Here is a 15,388-nt window from a genome sequence, read left to right on the forward strand (position 1 = left end):
TGGCACACAACCGGTACCCAGTAAATGGGAGCTTCCTTTCCTTTGGGCAAGCCTTGTAACTGCTCTGGGTCTTCATGCTTTTAGAAGGCAGAGAGAATTAAACAAAGTGCTACCTATCTCACATGGTCATTATTAGGACCTACTAAGTGTTTTATAATGCATCTCTCCTGCCGATGTGCTTTTTCCAGTCCTTGTTCTACTGTTGGAGGACCCAGCAAAAGAGTTGAGATGCTACGACTACCACGTACATGAGAGGTTTTTTAAAATAAGTGCGTGTATGATATAAGGATGGGAAGACAAGTGGATAAATCAGAAGGCCTAATTTAATTCCTACAGTTACAGAATCTTTCATATTCAGGCTGCTTCAACTTCTGAGTGGTCTCCTGAGAAACAGGGGTCAGAGAAATCATCTCAGGGGCCTGAGGACAATGAAAAGACTTTCTCCTTGTTTTTGTATACCCAGAAACTGGCCATTCTTCATCAAGTCTTGTTTAGAAATGGTTGTGCTGCCTGAGAAAATTGGGTTCAACTTGCCATGTAGAATTTTGTTAATGGAGTTGTATAAACATAGCTCTTTATTAATCTAAATTACTGGCCTTCAGGGTGAGTTTATTTTATTTGCACACATGATCTTCAGTCCCTGGGAACCCTGAAGGACAAGTGTGTTTCAGTGAGAAGAAGCCTTTTGTGAACCACTTAGAAATGGCCCCTTGGGAGGTGCTACATAAACAAAATGTAATGAATCGCTCCCCTTGTCAAAAACGAACAATCCAAAATGTGCCCCTGAATGGAACCAACTGGTCCTCTTGTCAAACACTCTGTACTTTGATGTCCATTTCATTGGTCAGGAAAAAGAAGAAAATAACAGTCCTTTTTAATGATATTATTTTCAGCATAAAAAGAGACAGAATAAACTCTCAGCTACCAAGCCACCAGCACCCTTCCTGGGGCTTTGTGGAGGGGACACTTTGCATATATGCTTTAGACTTTCGTAAGACTTGGATAATACAGTTGAAACATTCTTTACCAGTGCTGCAAAACAATTTAAAACAAGAATATTCCTAAAGTGGCCAGTGAGTGCAGTGAAAGTAACAACAGTACTTACATTTACATCTCTCTTACCAGGTACTGTCCATTCGTACTTTATAGCATATAGCACAGTATTAAGTGATATAATCCATATAACATCCCTACAGGGTAGGTGCTATTATTCTCCCCACTTTACAAGTGAGAAAACAGAGGCAGAAAGAGATTTGGGGACTCACCCAAAACCACACAAATAAACATGCTGTAGAACCAAGTCTTCAGACACAAGGAATTCTAGGGCTAAGGATAATTCCTGCTCCATTGTGCGCTAGCCTTTGAGTCCAGATTCTGTCATTAACTAACTCCCCATGTGACCTGAGAGCAGTTACAGAGAGACCTCAATTTTCCTAACTCTAATACAATAGGTTTTCATGGGATGGTTTCAGCATCAGTTGGGTTTCTCTGGTTGTCAGCAGTTGAAACCCACTTTGACTAAATGAAGTTAAAGAAAGAAGAGGAAGAAAAACAAGGAAGAATCCATTGACAAGATATTTAATCAGCACAAGGAATGGACAGAAGGCTAGAGACAGGAGAGCCAGACTTGGAAATAGAACATGCATCAGGACAGGAATCGGCCTGGCATCTGGGATCCGGTTGAAAAGACTACCGAAGTATCTCACACAGGTACCACTACAAAAGTAAATAAGCCCCCAAAATTTGTTCCATTCTATGTCATCCTTTAAGATTTAAAGACCCAGGGGAAAGTGCATTGGCCTTGCCAGAGGAAGGGAGGGCACCTGATGTCAAATCTTGCCAATATTGCACCATTCACTCACGGAGTTGGATCTCCAAAGAGAATCTGAGTCTTGTTAAGAAGGTACAGAGTTAAAAAAAAAAAAAAAAAAAGAAGGTACAGAGTTCTTTATGAATCCACTGCTACATCAAGGTCACTTTCAGAAGAATGAATAAATTAAATAAGATGTACGTGAAGTTTGAATTGGGCCCAATTCACAGTCAAAGGGTCATAAATGTTGGAGATTGTTGTAGGAAGTGGTAGTGGCAGCTAGTATCCTGCTGCTTTTTCCACTGCTGTTGTAGTTCTTCACCTAGAAATTGCTAGGGTTCTTTGAAGTAGCCAACTAGGTCACGGGATTTGTATCGCCATGTCACTGATGGTCTGTCAATGCCACTTCTAGTTTAATGCGGTGTTCCTGCTTCTCACAGACACTGACGGCACTAAATTAAGACACTAATGATACTATTCCTCCGCAAGGAATAGTATGGAGAATGAACAAGAAGGTAACCCATTAGGGTGGTTTTTGCAATGTTTCAGGTAAGAGATAATATATGTCTGAACCAGGTCAAAGAGAACAGGAATGAAGAAGACAAAGCCCACTTGAAAGACATTTTAAAGATTGAATTGGCAGCACTCAAAGACCCAGCAAATGAAAGGGAAATGTTAAGAATGATTCTGAAGTTTCTGGTACAGATGATTGGGTGGATGGAAAAGAGATTTACTGTGGAAATTAAAGAGCAGTTAGCACCTTTCAAGAGAAGATAACCCGGTTTTGGACATACTGAATTTGAAGTCCTTGTGTATATTTCCAGAAGAGACATCTAGAAATTAGCTAAATACAAGATTATCTAAATCCTGGCATGGAGTTTGAGAATGGTATTTGGCAACAATCTACAGCAGGATTAATTTAAGTCATACGTTTGCTTAATGGAGGAAAACTTTCTGTGTTGAGAATGAGTGTGGAGGGGGGCGGTTTGCAGGGAGATCAGGGACTGGAGGTAGACCCTTGAGGTACAGGGGTAGTTGGAAAGAAATCCATAAGGAAATGAAAAGGAAGAAAACAAGGAGAGGAGTCACTGAAGTCCAAGACTTGGAAAAGGTCTGTTAGCAGTGATATCTAAACTTCAGAATTCAAGAATACAAGGAAAGAAATGCAGGTAGAAGCCTGCTTCCACCAGGGCCCTTGAGGGAGGGCAGAGCAACTACAAAATCCACTATAGCTGATGGATCTAAATAAGTAAGATTGACCATAGCAAGTTGAGGGTGGATAGAGTGTGCAGCCAGTACACATAGCCTTGTGGACCATGATGTGCCTGGACTTTATACCAAAGGCAGAGGAGTTTCAAGGAAGAGGATGATATAATTAGAATGAGCTCTGAACAAGCTGCAGGGTGGAGATTCCTAGAAGGTCAAGAGTAGATGCAGTAAAACCAATTAGGAAAATCTTGCAAAAATGCTGGAGTGATAAAAGAGGGTGGTAAGGGACACCTGGGTGGCTCAGAGATTGAGTATCTGCCTTCGGCTCAGATCATGATCCCGGGGTCCAGAATCGAGTCCCACATCAGGCCCCTCGCAGGGAGTCTGCTTCTCCCTCTGCCTATATCTCTGCCTCCCTCTGTGTGTCTCTCATGAATAAATGAATAAAATCTTAAAAAAAAAAAAAAAAGAGCAGGTGGTGGTCCAAAGCATGAGCTCAAGAGTCCAACTGCCTGGATTTGATCCTTAGCTATGTCACTTACACACTGTGGGCAAAACATTGAACTTCTTGCTGCCTCAGTTTCCGCATCTGAAGACAGGTTCATAAATACTTGCTACCTCCAAAGATGTTCTCAGGAGCAATTAAGTGGAATCATACGTATAAAGCACCTCAAACAACGTCTGGTACATAGCAAGGATTCAAAACAATCTCTCACTATCGTAGCAATGCAACGTGAGAAATCACAGTGAGCAGAACTATGGCAGAGAAAACAGAAATGTTGATGAATATAGAAGACCTTTTGGTGGCAAGAACCACAGAACTTTCACATCAGCTAAATTCATTGTATTTGTCTTATTTGTCAGAAAGTAGTAGAAAAGATGTCAAAATCATAATTGATGAGCATAGTATTTTGTAAAGAGAGTAGTTTTCTGAAAATTGCTGCAAATTCAGATTTTGTATAATGAACGTGGAAGTGAAAGTCCAGATAAATAAACAGACAATGTAGAAGTTTGCATTTCTTGGGATGGATGGGAGAAGCAAACTGTAACCTTATCTGCAAATAGGCCCATTGTGTGTGAGGCATTACCAATTGTTATGCCTGGCTTTTTGGAGAGATTTCCCACAACAACTGCTGAAGAGAGCAGTGATGAAACAGAAAGCTTGCAATGGCAACAGCAATATCTCATTCTTTCCTTGACACTGAAGCCCAAGAATCTGGGGTATTTTATTAGGGAGGATAAAAAAATATATGTGAAGGCAGAAAGCAGCACAGTCCCTAGCTCATGGAGGCTGCATAAATAATTGTTTTCTTTCATTACATCTAATGACAATAGTTATTTCTTTGTTGGTCTACTAACATTACAAGCCACTCAAGTACACACCAGGACCCTGAGAGCTTCATTAGCTATATATGTTCAGAATATGCCACTTTGCTTGAGAAGACAATAGTCCATCTTTTGCTATATTCATTTTCATGGCAACCTGCTGGATTAATGATAAAATTTATGTTGGCAGTGCATTTTTTTAGAACTTTAAAAAAAATATAGTCATTGACATCATAAGACAAATGGAAGCGTTAAAAACATGCTAAAAGGGATCCCTGGGTGGCGCAGCGGTTTGGCGCCTGCCTTTGGCCCAGGGCGCGATCCTGGCGACCCGGGATCGAATCCCACATCGGGCTCCCGATGCATGGAGCCTGCTTCTCTCTCTGCCTCTCTCTCTCTCTCTCTCTCTCTCTCTCTCTCTCTCTCTCTGTGACTATCATAAATAAATAAAAAAAAAAAAAACATGCTAAAAGTCCCTGCCCAAAGCTTTCTCACCCCCCTCCCATAACCCTGTGACCCATTCTTACATAGACGGTAGACTGTTTGGATCAAAAGGAAGAAAGAAATAGGATAGGAGAAATAGAAGAAATGAACCACCAAGCAAGCTGGCTATACCCCAAATGCTGTGCTATGTGCTCTCACACACATCAAATGTGAAACTCTCCACTGTCTGTGCTGCAGGAATTGTGATCCCATTTGATAGGAAAATAGTCTATGGCTCATAGAATCAAGGTAGCAGAGCCAGTGAATGGCAAAGTGGGGTACAAATTTAGGCCACTCTGACACCAAATCTGTCTCCCTTCCCACCGCACGGCTGTTCCTATGGGACCCCTAAGCATGTGGAAAACATTTTTTCGTTAAGAGAAAGGAAGCAAAGAGCTTACTTTTAAACATTTAAATTCAATTAAAGAAAAATAGAGGTTTGACTTTCCTAGCAACCGTAGAATCAAAAACTCCTTGTGTAAGAAGTCTCTGCCACGGTGAAACTGAGAAACCATCTAGAAAGCACGAATGTTCCTCTGGTCATCAACCATGTGTTTGTTCAGACAACTGCAGGTGTACACGACGCTGACTGGCTCTGCTGCTATTTTGCAGAGTCCTGGGAGCAGAAGACAACACAACCTCAACGAGGAAAAGAAATACAGCAGCCATAACTTGAGTGAGGAAGAGTGACACAGTGAGGACATTTAGACCAGGAAAGCAGGTAGGAAATTGACTAGCAACACGTGCGTGCATGCACACGCGTGTGCACACACACACACAACACAGTGGTTCGGAGTTTAGTAATGCTTTTTTATACTTCTACCAAAAAAATTACTTTATGACCGTTCATTGTTTATGTGCTTCTCTTTCTTTTTTTTTGAACTCCTTGAGTTTAGTATGCTGTTAATCCTTGGACCTTAGGATCTTGCACAGTGACTGGTACATGGCAGATATTTAATATATGTTTTCCAATGGGATGGATGAATAGACAAAAGAGTGAAGAATATAAAGATATTAGAATAAACAAAGGAATGATAATGAAAGCTGGTGTTTACAAACATATTTGCATAAGTAGTATTTCTACAAATAGTAGGTATTTTAAAGTTAAGATTGTTATCAAAATCATATCACCCTTCCTGCCCTGTTAGAAAGAATTAGGTCTAGATTTGGCAGAAGCAGCCATGCAAGTAGTGGTAGTGAATGGGTTTCAGAGGGTCAGGAATTTGGTGAAGGGGACTCCTCAAATACAAAGGAAAGCAAGAGGCCAAAGTATTACTTTTTTTTAAGGATTTTATTTATTTATTCATGAGAGACACACAGAGAGAGAAGCGGAGACACAAGCAGAGGGAGAAGCAGGCTCCCTGCGGGGAAGCTGATGTGAGACTCAATCCCAGGACCCCGGGATCACAACCTGATGCTCAACCACTGAGCCACCCAGGTGCCCCCCAAAGTATTACTTTAATACATTGCTAATGTTCAAACATCAAGAAGACCAAGCATAAATCTTATACTGGACACTAGTTGGCCACCTCTTCACCATCCATCACCCTCTTTGCTAATGGTCTGACTTCTACCGGCTCTTCCAGTGCAGAGCTCCTAAGTGTGGCTATGCCACTCAGCCAGGTCCACCCCATAGCCAGAAAGCTGACTCAGGGCAGTTCTATCACCTTAGCAAATTCAGAACAAATCTCAAGCTTTACACCAAGAAATCTCAGGGCAAGAAGTTTCACATCTGCTGGATGAGGTAAACGGACGTGCTACTCCAGGAGCTGCCGGTATGCATCCTGGGAACAAAGAAACAGACTTAGTGTGAAGTCAGGAAGGAAGATGGGAAAAGAATCAAGTCTTTAGTGAGAGCATTCTCTGAGGCTGAAACTTTGTCTCTGAACTTTCCAGCCAATTGTTTTCCTATTATGTACAATGTAACGCTTCCTAACTGATACCATCATCGCTTATCAAACAAAATCACATCTGTAGCACTAGGTGGGAGAGTGGTTCTGAGGAATCAACTTCAACTAGTGATCACACTTGCCTTTGGGGGTCAGTAGACACATGACACAGCACAGTAGTCAACACCATAAACCACCATGAAGGTCAAGTGGAAGTAAAGAGATAGACATGAGCAACTATAGGGACTCTCTGCTCATTTTTTAAAAAAGAATTTATTTATTTATTCATGAGAGACACACAGAGAGAGGCAGAGACATAGGCAGAGGGAGAAGCAGGTTCCCTGCATGGAGCCTGATGTGGGACTCGATCCCAGGACCTGGGAATCACACCCTGAGCCAAAGGCAGACACTCAACCACTGAGCCATCCGGGTGTCCCAAAAATAAAATCTTAATAAAAAAAAAAGATCTCACGTCCTGCTCTCCTCCACCCATAGGTTCCAAAAACTGCACCTGGCCTGTGGCTCAGAGAGCTTCATCCTGCGCTCCCCTCTCTAGCCACAGATCTCCCTGTGTGAGGCACCTGCCAGCCCTCTGCAGCTGCCTGGGGGACAACGTCACCATCACATGCAGCTCTGCCAGGGCCAGAGCACCCATGGGCCAGGGCTCCCTGCTCTCTTACAGCTAAGGTATGCTGGACAGGGATGTCTCTGGAACTAGTAGAACAGGGAGCAGAAGCCCCAGGAAGGAGGGGAGGATCCCACCAGCTCTAGTGGTACAGCCCTTCTTGGTGCCTCTGCAGATTGGCTGATGTGCTGGCCAGAGGAGTTCCAGGGCCTGAACCACCGCTGTGCGCCCTTGGCCCAGCACTGCGACAACCCCGATGCCTGTGGTGACGGTTCTGAGGAGGCAGGTTGCAGCTCAGACCCCTTCCCTGACCTGACCCCAGCCCCTGTCCCCACGTCACCCTGCAACCATACCTTGGGAGACTTTTATGGGGTCTTTTCTTTCCCCCGATACTCACCCCTGGCCTCAGTCTCCCACCCCCCATCCTGCCTCTGGCTGCTGGAGCCCCATGATGGTGGACACCTGGCGGTGCGCTTCACGGCCCTGGACCTGGCCTACGGAGATGCAGCACATGAGGATGATTGCGCAGGGCCTCCCGGGCCCCCTCGGTGCTGCACAGCCTCACCCACTTCAGCAATGGCAAGGCTGCCATCCTAGGAGTCCCTCTAGTTGCTCATGCCTATCTCTTTACTTCCATTTGACCTTCATGATGGTTTATGGTGTTGACTACTGTGCTGTATCATGTGTCTACTGACATGTGTGTCTGGCCGGGCCATCGTGGCTTGCCGCATGGTTGCCCGGAGGCTTCAACGCCACCTACCATGTGCGAGGCTTCAAGCCACTACCTGCCCTGGGATGGACCTTGCGGCCTGGGCGCCAGCCTGGGGGCCAGAGAGGGCCTGGGGGAGCGCTGCTGCAGTGAGGGCAGTGCTGCGACAGCTCGTGGGGCTGTGCTGATGGCTCGATCGAGGAAAACTGCCTCAGCTGCCCGCCCGGACACAGGTGGTGTGGACACAGCTGTTGTGGGTGGCGTCTTTGATGTCTCCAACTCAGACCACCTGGGCTTCTCAGAGGTGGAGCTGGTACAGATGGTGGTCGATGGCGTGAAGCTGCTCATCGAGATGGAGCAGTGGCTGGAGCAGGGCCAGGCCATCGATGACCTCGTGCCTGCCCAGAGTGAGGCCCCAGCCCGCATCTGCCGCCACCACCAGCCCCACTGCTTCCTAACTTATTGCCTGGGCAGTGCCCGCCATGGACTCCTCTTATGGTCGCCACTTGGCGAACCCCCTGCCAGCTGCCAGCACCCCTGTGGCCACGGCCTGCTACCTGCCCGCCGAATGCTGCAACTACCAGACTTTCTGCACTGACGGAGCCGATGAGAGACGTTGCCAGCACTGCCAGCATGGCAAATTCCAATGCTGGGTCAAGAAGTGTGTGTACGAGATGTGGGTGTGTGATGGGCAGCCAGACCGTGCCGACGGCAGGCACAAGTGGACTGCTCCTATGCCCTGCCCCGCAAGGTCATGACGGCCGCTGCCATCGGCAGCCTGGTGCGCAGCCTGCTGATGGTCATCGCCACTGAGCCACCCAGGAGCCCCTCATTTTGTTCTTGTGCATCTTTGAAGAATCTGGCAGGACTAAACACAGGCACCCCTATAACTGACTTTAGGGTTCATTGGACACACTAATTGCGCTCTCATAGAGAGGCATCTCTAGAGGACTCCCTTACTCCTCAGCTCTTTCCTCATCATGACCCTGTTGCTCAAACAGGCAATGCAACTGGGCATCCGTCTCCCTGATCGCAGCTGCACCAAAAGCTACTGTGACAGAATGGACTGAAAATGTGGAATTTAGGAACTGGGAAACGAGAAAAGCTCTTAAGTGGCTATCATTTAAAAAAGAAAAAGAAAATCCCAGAGTGTACCAGGGGCTGGGGGTAGGAAAAGATTGAAGAACAGCTGTCAGCTGGAAATTGGATATAGAGCAATCTAATCAGGATGGATTTTGCAAAAAGCTCAGCTGGTTTACAGGGGGTGGGACTTTCCAAGCCCACATCACCCAAGTTCAGGAATATGTCGCCTTCTGGATGGGAACCGAGGCTGCCAGCCTCAACCACTTCATTCAGTGAGCTTTGACATGGATCTGACTATTTAGGGAGTTTCTCTGGCAGCCCAGCCCCCAAAGTAGATGCTAAGCCCCTTGCTAGGAAAGTATAGGGTGATGCAATGAATTCCAACAGGATGGGGCAGGAACAAGAAAGAAACACACACACACACACACACACACACACACACACATCTTTTCTAAGTCAGCACAGCAACTGCAGGATTTAAAATGAAATTCCGATCCATGGGACGATGGCCAAGCCAGGAGACACCATAATTACAGGAGATAAGACTTGGAATAGGATAAATTAGAAACATTGCCCCAAAACAGATTCCAGAGGAAATAGAGATGACACACACAGTGAAATTTCTGTGATCAAGAGAATACATGAGGATAAAAGAATGTATATATTTGTAGGAGTTATATTCACATAAATTTAAATGTACATAACTATGTAAGTATGAATGCATATACTCAGTAGTTCTCTTTAATTCAACAAACCCGCAACTAACTGTGTGCCAGGCACAGAGTTAGACCCTAGAAATAGAACAGAGTTTCTCAACCTCGGCACTACTGACATTTGGGACTGGATAATTCTTTCTCGTGGGGAGAGGAGTTGGTGTGAGGACCATCCTGTGCCTTATAGGATTTTTAGCAGCATATCTGACCTCTACCCATCTAATGCAGTAGCAATCCCCCCACTCCAGTTGTGACAACCAAAACTGTCTACAGAAATGCTAACTGTCTCCCCTGAGTGAGGTACACAAAATCCTCCCCAGCTGAAAACCTCTGGAATAGAGCAGTAATTAAGACAGAATCATCACACAGTTCAACACATGTGCTCCAGGGTTAAACGATCTGTATTTGGATCCTGACTCTGCAACTTATTGGCTGTGTAACCCTGGGAACGTGATTTAATATATTTCTAACTTCAGGATCCCCATCCAGATAATAAAAATAACTCTGCTATTGTTATGAGGATTAATGAGAAGATCTATGTAAAATATTTGACACAGTGCCTGGCCCAGATCAGGAATACAAATCTTTCTCCAAAGAGCTCACAATGTAATGCAAAGCAATGAGAGCAAGTACACAATTAATTTTTATAGATTTCCCCTGAGTCATATTCAATATTTCTCTCATATTGCCAAAGTCTCATTCCACCTCCAATTCATTTATATGATTTCTGTTGCCGCCATGAATTAGATTAGAAACTTTGCACCAAGCCTCCTCTTCCATCCTTTCCCAAGCATCCTCCATCTTGCTGCCAAAGTTTGTTTCCTGAAGATCAACTCTGAAAATCATTTTCCTTACGTCACTGACTCCACATGGCTCTGTCTGGCATCCAAAGTCTTCCACGATTTGGATTCACCATGGATTTCCCAGCCCACCTGTTCCTCAAGAATTAGTGCAACTCGAACTTCCTTCTGAACTTTTTCGAGATCCTCCCACATAGAAGTTCTGTCTTCCTCTGCCACAGACTCCCTTGTGCTTCTATGCACCTATAAATGAACTCCTAACAAGCTGCCTCACTTAAGAGTTCTTCATGTCGATCGACACGTCTCCTGTGTTAATATGAGAGCTCCTGAGAACTGAGACCAATCTTTCCATCATGTCTGTATCCTCAATGCTGTATCTGCCGCTGTAGAGCTATTATATATTACACAAAACAGTAAATAAACGACACAAGGAAAAACGGAATCCAGACAAGAACTGGCCAGAATTGACACTAGTTGGCCAGCCAATGGTTCTTGGCCCAGTTGATCAGAATCTCTAGAACAAGACCCCAGACATCAATATTTTTTTAATTCTTCAGATTATTTCAAATGCAGAAAACTAGGATTAGACTACTATGTGGAACATATGAGAATAGATTCCCCCTCTGGGATGGATAAGTTTCATTTTGGGGGCCAAGTCCAATTAATCAATAGAAGCTGCCTGGAGCAATGCCTTGAGAGGGGTTTTTCAGGTTCCCCAAACACTCAGAAGAAGGAAGTATGGTTATTGATTAGCAATGTCTGCAACAGCAAGTAAACAGGGAGCTGCAACAATCACATGGCTAACTGACCTTTCCATGATCCATGCACTAGGAGGAGGAAGTGGGTGGATCTAATGACATTTAAGTATCGTTTAAATATGTGTGTAATCATATATATGTGTGTATGCATATATGTATATGTATATAAATATACACATAGACGTAGATATATCTGTTTTATAGAATAATAACTACCATTTTTAGCCATATGCTAAAAAAATGAATTAAACACTGGTGTTGCTACCATACAACACTGATGTGGCTCTCGCCTCATAGTGTGGACAATCTAGGAGAAAGCAGGTATTTATAAAATAATCACACAAGTAGATAATAAAAAACTGAGAAAGAGAGACGCCTGGGTGGCACAGGTGGTTAAGTGTCTGCCTTTGGCCCAGATCATGAACCCAGAGTCCTGGGATTGAGCCCTGCACTGGGCTCCCTGCTTAGCAGGAGCCTGCTTCTCCCTCTCCCTCTGCCCCTGTCCCCTGCTCATGCTCTCTCTCTCTCTCCCAAATAAATAATACCTTTAAATAAAATAAAAAATAAAAGTGAAAAAGAAAACTAAGGAATGATCTCCAGATCTCCAGAAGGGGGTACTGAATTAGTCTGGAGGGGAAGAAAAGCCACCCCAGGAAAGTGCTATTTGATCTGAGATCTGAGGGATGAGAAGATTTTAGTGAGGAGGAGAGAGGAAGAGTTTTTCAGACCAGAGGCCAAGCATGAGAGGAGGCCTTGAACTGAGGCTCCCATATGTAGAGCTGTGTGGTCACCGCAAGTTGCTTCAACTCTATCCAGATCACCTATACGTGGGGGACTAGCAAATCACAGTACACAGGATTGTTCCAAGGCCGAGGCCAGCTACTACACGTGACATATGTGATGCTGCATGTGGAACCATGAAGCAGGGAGGAGCTGTTCTTCTATAAAAAGTGTGAATACTTCAGAGTCAGAGAGACTTGGGACCAGGTTTTGGCTCTGGCATTTACTAGCTGTGTGGCTTGGTCAAATAATTTCACCTCTGAGCCTCAGTTTCCACATCTATAAGCTCAAGGTAGTAATTAACTGGATTGAGAAAGACCACAGTGGTTAAGAAGAGCCTGTGCTCTGGAGTCGGACTGCCCACAATCAAATGCTGGCTCCAGGCCTTTCTAGCTGTGTGGACTGAGCAAATTAACCTCCCTGTGCCTCAGTTTCTTCCTTTGCTTCATCTGTAAAATGAGGATAATTATCGGGTCATTTGTGAAGAGACTAAATGAGACAAGGTGAGTAAAAGTTTTAACACAGAGCCTCTCACATAGAATGTACTTGGCAAATCTGACTCTCTTGGTAAATTCTGACTTAGTGGAATTTGCCCCACACTATGATTCAATTGGAACATTTATCTCCTCATGGGGAGTTAATTCTGATCATTGCCAAATGAAAGCTACAAATGGCCTTGAGTTTTAAGGACATTTGAGCTGAGAGACCCACAGCAGAGCTAGCGTGGTGCTGACACGGATGACGCCGTGGGTTAACATGGGAAGTGGCTCCTTGATCCCGGATGCAGCACGGCAAGTTTTGAGTTTTATATCCCACAAAGCCAGGCACCTCACAGAGCCTAAACACCATAGGTGTGAAGCCAGCCTACCTTCCCAGTGGCCAGCATGAAGTCACAGAAGTTCCTGAAATCATGTCATCATTTATAAAAACAGAACATGGCAGGAAAAGCTGGAGGAGATGTGGCTTGAGATTTTCCAAGTCTGCAAGACCTCAGCACAGCTCAGAGCAGAAAGAAAAGTAAGACGTTCAGAATATTTCCATCCAGCAAGAAATGTGCTCTTTGGCACTCAAAAAAGATGTACCTATTGAATTTCTGAATAAATGAGGAAGATGAAGAAACAGAGTGATATTGTGTTGGCCCTTTATGTAGATTTTCTTACTGGATCCTCAAAGCCACATCCCAGATAGTGACTATTAGCCTCACTCAGCAGATGAGAAAACCAAGTTTCACAAATTATACGGCAGAAGGACTTCAAGGCTTTGCTTCAACAAACAAGATCACCATTTCTCACTACAAGCTTCATGGATATTAGCAGATATTAACCAATAAAGGGATAAATACAGGGTCAAATCTCAATGCTGTCAATGGCCACTTAAATAACCTTAGACAAGTTTCTTCTCAGAATCTCTAATATTAAAGTGGACACTACAAATCTGCAAATAGGGCTATGATATACTGGATGACCTCAGAGCCCATTCTTCACAGAGGACCTCACAGGACTAGGATTCAGGGGCACACATACTGTGCAATTCTACACCAAATTATACTACTTTTCTGGTTGATATATAAATTAAAGTATGGAGGATTCCTGGGTGGCTCAGCGGTTTAGAGCCTGCCTTCAGCCCAGGGCGTGATCCTGGGGACCCGGGATCGAGTCCCACATCGGGCTCCCTGCATGGAGCCTGCTTCTCCCTCTACCTGTGTCTCTGCCTCTGTGTCTGTGTGTGTGTGTCTCATGAATAAATAAATAAAATCTTTTTTAAAAATTAATTAATTAATTAAAGTATGAATGAAGGCAGGAATTAAATGATGTCTGACAATAAATCCCAGGTATCAGATCTGGAATATGAGTATGACCAACATATGAGTTTGCTAGGGCTGCCAGAACAAATTGCCAGACAGTCAGTGGCTTAAACAACAGAAATTAATTTTCTCACAGTTCTAGAAACTAGAAGGCCAATATCAAGGTGTCAGCAGAGTTCATTTCTTCCAGGCCTCTCTCTTTGGCTTGCAAATGGCCATCTTCTTGCTGCGTCCTCACATGGCCTTTCCCTCTGCACATGATCTTTGGTGTCATTTTCTTATGAGGACATCAATTATACTGGATTAGGGCCCCCATACTTATGATTGCATTTAACCTTTAGTTACCTGGATTAGGGCCCCCATGCTTTGACCACATTTAACTTTAGTTACCTCTATAAAGATATACCTGTGTATATCTGCATATACAGGTACACTAGGGGGCTAGGGCTTCAACATATGAGCATGGATTGGACTGAATCCATGAGCCACAAGTCCATGAACTGAGCCTATTCTCTCAGGCAGGAGAGGTAGCCCGGGAGATATCTGGCATCAGTCCATAAATGGCTAGGCAGAGAAAACAGCCTGAGCACAGAAGTAACAGTGGAGGCTCCATCTGGCAGGAAAGGACATGCATCAGAGGGTAGGCTGTTCTGTCTGTGTACGCAAACAGCAATAGTGAGAAGGCAGCAAGATACATGGAGGGAGGGAAAAGGGATTGCATTCTAATAGGACTTGTTAAAACTCGAAGAGAATGTTTCCTGAAAAAACAGGTAGAAATCAGAGGCAGTGATATTTTCTGCCTGAGGTCCATTCTCCAAAAGTAACATTTTTTCTTTAAGAGAGAAGAGAGAGAGCAGGGGTAGGGTTACAGGGACAGAATCTTTCAAGCAGACTCCAGACTGAATACAGAGCCCAACATGGGGCTCTATCCCACAACCCATGAGATCATGACCTGAGCTGAAACCAAGAGACAGGTACTTTACCACTAGAATCGCCCAGGCACCCCCAAAAGTAGCACTTTTTAAAATTAAAAGATATTCAAGCAAGTGGTGTGGGTAAACAGACTATGAGACACACATACACGCACACACACACACACAAAAACTATGAGACACAAGGGAAAGTAGTAGAAGGGCAGCATTTTTTTGTGACCTTTCAACATCCCCAGCTCTACTCAAGCTCCTCTCCCTGGGATGTTGAATGGGGTTTAGCTTCAGAGAAGACAGGGTCTCAGGGAAGGGGGAGTTCAGAGGGGTCGAAAGCAAAGTCTTAGAAAGGGATTGGGGAGGTAGACATATTACTGAGATGTCATACTTTATCAGTGACGATGCTCTTGGCTGCAAGTAAAATAGGGGGAAAATCCATGTGGCCTGAACATTAAGGGAAGGCTTGGAAGAGG

General features: G+C 44.4%; 1 pseudogene; it reads left to right on the forward strand.

Moving 5' to 3' along the window:
• Positions 1–1,640: 1,640 nt before the first annotated feature.
• Positions 1,641–8,970, forward strand: LOC129502395 (low-density lipoprotein receptor-related protein 10-like; annotated as a pseudogene).
• The last annotated feature ends 6,418 nt before the right edge of the window (positions 8,971–15,388 follow it).

This window comes from Nyctereutes procyonoides, unplaced genomic scaffold, assembly GCF_905146905.1.
Source record: "Nyctereutes procyonoides isolate TBG_1078 unplaced genomic scaffold, NYPRO_anot_genome, whole genome shotgun sequence".
Classification (NCBI taxonomy): domain Eukaryota; kingdom Metazoa; phylum Chordata; class Mammalia; order Carnivora; family Canidae; genus Nyctereutes; species Nyctereutes procyonoides.